The 7,052-nt window shown below is 46.9% G+C and overlaps 1 protein-coding gene across 1 annotated transcript in view; it reads right to left on the bottom strand.

The window, feature by feature from the left end:
• The window catches only part of NEURL1B (neuralized E3 ubiquitin protein ligase 1B), a 173,193-nt gene extending 166,347 nt beyond the window's left edge, over positions 1-6,846 (bottom strand). Inside the window, exon 1 of the mRNA XM_025200858.1 lies at positions 6,669-6,846. The gene's annotated coding sequence lies outside the window, so the exon portion shown is untranslated. The remainder of the gene's footprint in view (positions 1-6,668) is intronic.
• Between the last annotated feature and the right edge of the window lie 206 nt (positions 6,847-7,052).

The following is a 7,052-nucleotide window of genomic DNA, read 5'->3' as shown; positions in this document are numbered from 1 at the left end:
TTTCCCTAAGGTGCATATAATAACAGGAGCTGCTCCTGAACACTCATTTCTTATTTTGAACATAACAGGAAGTCATGACCTATCCATTTGTACTTAGCACCTAGAGAGATCATTCATCCCCCCTGCTGCAATCAAACTGGAGAGCATGGGGTAAGATTGAGCCTCACAGGCCAAACACAGGTCCCCCTCCTTGATGTTCTTCAGTGTGTGTAGGTCCAACATGTGGAGAAATCCTTTCAACTGGGTCCGGTGACCCTTCCCCTCTCCTGTTTTTCTTCTTGGTGTGTGCTGGTCAATCAGGTGATCTGGCCAAATAAATTCCTAGGGGGAGGGGGAAGCGCTCGCCTTTCGGTTGGCATTTTGAAAGCTGCAAGCAAAGACACCAGGTTGCTGCCTGGAGATTTTCAGTAAATAAAAACCTGAAAACTAGCCAGGAGTTAGAAATTATGTGTAGGCCAGTTGCGTCTTAAAAGAATTACTGGTGTCCAATCTCTGTACAGACTCACATTACTTATGTTTGCTCAAAGTGTATTCCGACTTCCTCTTCTACCCCCTCTGATCAATAAAGGTCTCAGGTTACAGCTTGTCTTGCTGTGTTACTGAGGAAGAAGAGGGAGAAGCTTTCCTCTCCCAGCTTGGCCAGCAAAGCTTTTCTTTTTATTTTCCCCCAGTTCTACCTGATGCTATCTTGGGATGCTTCGGGATGAAAGAAGCACCCAGAAATATTACATTGGGAAAGCACTCCCAAGGCTGGCAGGGTCAATGTGCCCCGAGCTGCACAGAGCCCTGCCAGGGACCAGTGCCCAGGCGGTGGCAGCGCTACCCCAGGCTTGCGAGTATTCTCCAGGAAGCAGGACAGCCGGCTGTGGGCACCCCAAGGGAGACTCCCAAAATGAGGTTTTAGGCCTGGCACAGTGAGGCGAGTGGATCAGCATAGTAGCACCCCCTATCGTACATGCCACACAAAATATTTAACTTTTTAAAGCTTCTCCTCTGAGCAGGCTCCAATACAGTTTTTGCCCTGCTCATTTGTTTTCCTTGGCACACTACTGAGGCACAGACTGTCTGTCCATCTTCCTTTCTTGAATATTGGATTTCACAGCCCAACTGCCCCAGGCCCTCGGGATCAAAGGCACACCTACTTATGCACACTTTTTCCAGAGCTCCCAATTTACCTCCCCAGGGACGCTTGATAATTGAAGCTCAAAATCTACAGGCTTTGCCGAGGTTTCTAATGCAAACTGATAGCACTAGAAAATACACAGATCTAAACAGGAAAATACCTGTATACATTTCCCCACATCAGTTCTCTCACCTGTTGAGCATGTGCCAGGCTTCAGTCTTAGGTAGTCCAGGATTCCTCCACCCCCTTATCCTCCTGCATTTGGCTTATCTTGTTTCTCTCAAAATGGCTTGCTAGACCTTTTCTTTTACAACCTCCAACCCCTCTTATCAGTTGTACCTGGACAATATCAAGTAACCAAAGGGCCCCACCAAATGATCCAACACTTCAGTACCTAGGCACACCACTTCTCTTAGTCCAACCACTTCTTTTTCCAAAAGTGTTTCAGCATCAACAGCAGACCCTTAAAACTTAAAAAATGCTCTATTGTTGGCCCAAGATGAAAGTAAAAAGCCAGAAGGCAGACAGTTCTACATTCAAAATGAGCCTCACAGTCTGACCCAGCCATGCAGAGAGAGTCACCATTACTAAACTGAATTCACGAGGTGTGCCTGGACAGATTATCTATATTACAAGGCAGGAGAAGAGTGGCTGCATGTGGTGGGTTTGAAGGACAGACTTGGAGAAGGAAGAAAAGGAATGAGTTCAAGACAGAAGGGACAACCAAACAGATGGAGCATTGAGGAATGTGGTAGAAACAGGTGAATGGAGCAGGAAAAGGGAAGTAGGCAGGAACATAGGGAATGGAAGGCAGAAAAGAGAGGCAAAAGATGTGGGTGGGGGAAAAGAGTGTGTTGAAGTGAAAGTAATATAATCCTTCATTTGTGTGATTGCAACAATCTCCCTAGAAATGTCAGGCCAGCAATAATGCCCACAGGTTGTAAACAAGCAGCCAGAGTATTTCAAAATCCTTAAAAGTGCAATAAATACACTCTCATTTAAGCATCCCTGGTAATAAAGAACAAGGACAGAGAAATCCTTGGGCTGTGAACAAGATAGGCAGAATCATCTCCCTACTTTGCAAGCAGTGCTCAGAAGAATTTGATGGTGGTTGTGTTAATACCACATCATATTCCTCAAGGGCAGGCAGCAGTGGGCTCATGAAGGAGGAGCCAAGCACAGAGGGGCATCTGCCCTAAGGACAAGATCCCTGTATGTTCATTTCAGCCTCGTGCCTGGTTGCTTGAAACTCAGCAGGCTGAAGAATGGCAGGGCATAGGCCCAAAATCTCAAAGAAAGCAAGAGCCATTATTGTTAGCATCCTGCCCCGGAGAGAGATTTCCCTGCTGCAGTGGCCCTTGCTAAGGTAACAGGAAGATGGGGAAGCTGAAGCAAGCAGGGGCCCAAGAAATAAAGACCTTATAAGAAAATGAGAGACTTAAATGCAGAGGCTGGGTCAAATGAACTGACCAAAACAAGTCCCCAGTTTACTGGTCACCCCATAAAATGAACTTTAAAGAGGAAATAAAATACTGAAGAGGCATAATTCTTCTCTCCATATGCAAAGTCACCTCCTTCCCCTAGTTCTAATTGTCCATAAAGCACCTCCCTGTTCCCCCAGATACACCAGACATTAGCAGAAAAATGTTGACTCATGAGAGTTAATTAGCAGCATCTGTCCAGAGTGTTAATTACAGGCAGGGAAACTCCCTCAAGTCAGCCTTGCTGGCTCAGAATTTCCTCCCTTTCAAATCTAATTTAGCAGAGGACACCACAGCCACTTCAAAAGCCTCATGGTACTAAGGCTATTGTGGCAAAAGGGTCTGTGCTCCAGCTCTGAGACTGCCCAGCTGCTCCAACACCGGGACCCAGATCAGCTGCTCCAGAAACAGGGATCATGAGGAGAGCTGACAGGAGTTTGAAGCAACTGCCAGCAATAACCTTGCCTAGCCACAATTTTCCAGTTAGATCTCGAGTTTGTTTTCGTTTAATTGATATTTTATTAAATTCCCTATAAATAGAACATAGAAAAACAGACAGGATCATGCAGGCTGCATTCGAAAGCCATTGCCAGCACAGAGAAACAGGACAGAATCTCAGCTCAGCTACAAATCTGAGTCGTTTCCAGAATCGTCTTCCATGGAGCGTGGCTGATGTAGGTGCCGTGGTGCCGGAGGTGACCTGGGACCACTGCTCCAGATGTACCATAGTGTAACAAGATCCGAATCTGGCAAGGGTGGATCTAGGATTTCCCAAGGGGGGGGGGCGCGCAGGCGTGGCTGAACCCCCTGTTCCCAGTCTCCTGTGCAGGAGCCTCTGGGGAGTTTTTGAAGTCTTAAAGCAAGTGAAAATACCCTCTCCTTTCCCCTTTCTGCTCAGAAATAGCCCCTTCCCTGCCTCTTTCCCTCCCCTGCCTGCCCCTGCTGCATTCTCCAGGGCTGGGGTTAAGGAAGTCCCAGAGCCAGCGGGGCTGGGCTCAACTGGGGAGGGGACAGTGGCAACAGGGTAACTGGAGAGTTCCCCCCACCCTGCCTGGTCACAGCACAAGGAAGGGGAACCCCTGTCCATCCCTGCTGCCCTTGTCCCCATCCCAAGCTGAGTCCAGTCCCTGCGCAGCAGGCAGGAAAGGCTCTGGTGCTTCTCTATCCTTGGGGCAGCAGGAAAAGGCATGTGGGAGAGGGGGAGGAGGAGGAGGAGGGTGGGAAGGGGGTGTTCCTTGGAGCAGGAAGGGGAAGGGAGACAGCATTTTCACCTGCTTTAGGAAGTTTAAAAAGTCCTCGGAGATTCCTGCAGTGTGGTCCAATCCAAAAGTGGGGTGCAGCATGCCACTGCAACCCTTCTGGATCTGGCCCTATTCAAACGCATGACCCTGAAAAGGACTGGCCCCTTCTTGGATGTGTGCAGACAAGTCCCTTGGGACTCGGAGCACATCCTAGAACAGAATTTGGCCTCCCTTACACAAACATTGTTCATGTTGGCAGGACTCCAGATGTATTATGTGTAAATGCAGTGTGAAAGGCAGCTTTCCCTAAAAAATATAAGCAGTGAAATCTTGTTGAAGAGGGCTGTGTTGCCTCAGGCTCCCAGTCAGGGTCACCAGTATATAAGCTGGCAGGGGGAACACAGAGCAGGGATTCTGGAAGAACCCCCCTCCAAGAGCAGTTGACTCCTGCTAACCACACAGTGTCCTAACAGGCCCTGTAAGCCATCTTAGCAAGTTCCCGGATGTGGCCAAGCCACAACATATTTGGGCCCTGCAATTCTGGGGCCTAGCAGAGCCAGAGGCCCTGGGGTAAGATGGAGCAGACAACTCTGTCCTACAAACACTGTCTTCTTATGATTGAAAACATAATGGGGCCCTATATGTGTGCAGGGAGGCTGATTCAATGTGCTGTAATTACAGCACATTGGAGCAGACTCAATTAATCAAGTCTGCTGGAGCGTGGTAATTATTGCACTCCAGCAGACTTCAGCATCACATGTATCAGTGTCCCTACACTGAAAAATGGTGTCAGGGGCACCATTTTTCAGCACAGGAATGCTGATACACGTGACACTCTGGGTGCTTTTAATTAAAGTGCCCTCTCTCCTCCCCCTCCTAGATGCTGTCTCCTGGAACATGTTTATAAATGCCCAATGTGGCTTCTGTCTCCTTTGTATCTGGGCGTTTCCCAGCTCTCACTAAAGTGGCGAGTGCTATTATTCCAGTTTTGCAGATGGGAAATGGAGGCAAACTAACCTGCCCAAGGCCACCCAGAAAGTCTGTATCAAAGCAGGGACTTTAGCCTAGGTCCTTCTGTCCTAAGCCAGCACCATAAGGACTGGATCATCCTTCCTCTCTATCCATTTGTGGTATAGAGCAAAGCACAGTGAAGGCACGACTTGTAGCAGATGACTCTGGTTCACCGACTTGTCAGGGCCATACTCTGTGATGAGAGCAACTCCAGAGAGGCTAGTGCATAAAACAGTGAGAACACACAGATTTCTATCTGATTAAGGATGTCCCAGAAATATTTGCACACAGATGCAAGTTGCTCATATAATCCCGCAAGTGTGCTTGGAGTAGTGCAATATAAACATGGATCCTCTATCCAACAAATCTGAACGATCAGGCCTGCAGACATTACAACTATTATCCTGGCTCCAGAAAATACCTGGAGGCCAACTGGGCTGCTTGTGACTGTCTGAACAACAAGAGCTCTTGAGTAGATCCTAGAGTACTACCTCCTTCAGCCTCTCCCACAGAAGGGTAGGAGGTTGATCCAGGCCAACCAGGGGAAGGAGGGAGGTTCATTTACAAGATTCGTGTATCTATAGTGCAGACAAATCATATTTCTAAAAGTTCTCTCTGTCCTGTAATTCATGAACTACAGAATTCTTAAGGAACTCAAATAATCATCCCTGATAACCCAGGGACTCTTTGGGAACTTTGGGACTCTTTGTATCATCCATACCCAAAGCAACTCTCACATGGGCACCCCAGAATCAGGCCCGGTGCAATACACCTAAGTACTGAGGAGGAAACTAAGGCAGAGATGGGTACGGTCACTCTACTGGAGTCAATGCCAGAGCCAGGAATAGAGACCACAGCCCCATGGCAGGACCACAGATCCCACACTGCAATTTAACATGTAAAATCAACACCTACTTCAAAAAGAGCAGGGAGCTGTTCTATAGACGTACATAGAAGAGGATGAGATATCAAAACAAACCCTGGTTACTAGCCAAAAGCGTAGTTAACACAGAGATAACCACCTTGAATTATGCACATACCTTACTTGAGTGGGGTGAAGTTTCTCAGACACCTGGAGTAAATCAACCCACTTTTAAAATCCCACTTTCTGTGGCCTGCATTCATACATGTCTGATCAGCATGTAGTTGCTGTAGGGGCACCTCCAACTTCACAACAAAGAGTAGAGAGAGGCAGTTAGCTGTGTCAGTCTGAAGTCAGGCAGAAGGCAGGGTAGATATGTACTTTATAGACTCAAATCACTCTCTCCATTTTATACACTACTCTATGCATGTCCTTTCAGAGCATCTAATGAAGTAAGCTTAGGTTCACAAAAGCTTGAGCTACATATATCTGATCTAGTTAGTTTATAAGGTTCAAATCCATCCTACCTCCTGCCTTAGAACAAAATGCCACTGTTCCCTTACATAGGTCCCCCTGGCACAGAGAACTGGCAGCTGGGCAATCACGGATTGCAAGATACAGGGAGAAAACAGAACAAGACAAATCTTACCATCCCTCCCTTATGTGTACAATTACAAGCTGTGTAAGAAATGGTGCTGGCTCGTGTGGGAAGGTGCAGATACTGAGGTTACAGTAGGAAGATCAGTCACAACTCCAAGTTCTATTCCCAGTAATGCACCTGACTCACCAAACAGCTTTGGACACATCATTTGGATGCCATACCTGGTTCCCCACCTGCAAAGCACTATAATGTTACTCTGTAACTGCACAAAGTGGGCTAGACTGTGGTAGTTCATTTACGTGCCAACTTGAGGTTTTGGTGGTCTCAGCCCCCATCCTTTTGAACTTACCCAGTATTTCTTTGCCTGCAACAAAGATGGAAAGCTGATCCTACTCCATGTGTACAGAGCACCTTGGAAACCTGCAGTCCTAAATAAAGTTATATAAGCACATAATAGACCACAAGTTTGGGTATATGCTTTGAAATCTTGAGATGAAATGCAGCACACACAGGTACAAAATGAGATTCTTATTAGAAGGGAGAGGCTTGCTGGATCAGGCAGACTAACAAAAGTAACAATCATTAGGAACATTAAGAGTAATTAGCAGTCAATTATCTCACATGTGACAATTTGCAATTGTCCTCTTGAAGCAGCTGGAAAGATCTCTCAGACATGCTGATTAGCTATCAAGAAAAGTCCTAATCTACTACAGATTAAGGGTTTAGCATTGGG

The sequence above is a fragment of the Alligator sinensis genome, unplaced genomic scaffold (assembly GCF_000455745.1).
Source record: "Alligator sinensis unplaced genomic scaffold, ASM45574v1 scaffold360_3, whole genome shotgun sequence".
In the NCBI taxonomy this organism is placed as follows: Eukaryota; Metazoa; Chordata; order Crocodylia; family Alligatoridae; genus Alligator; species Alligator sinensis.
The sequence above is the reverse complement of the archived record's forward strand: the minus strand, read 5'-3'. Positions and strand labels throughout refer to the sequence as shown.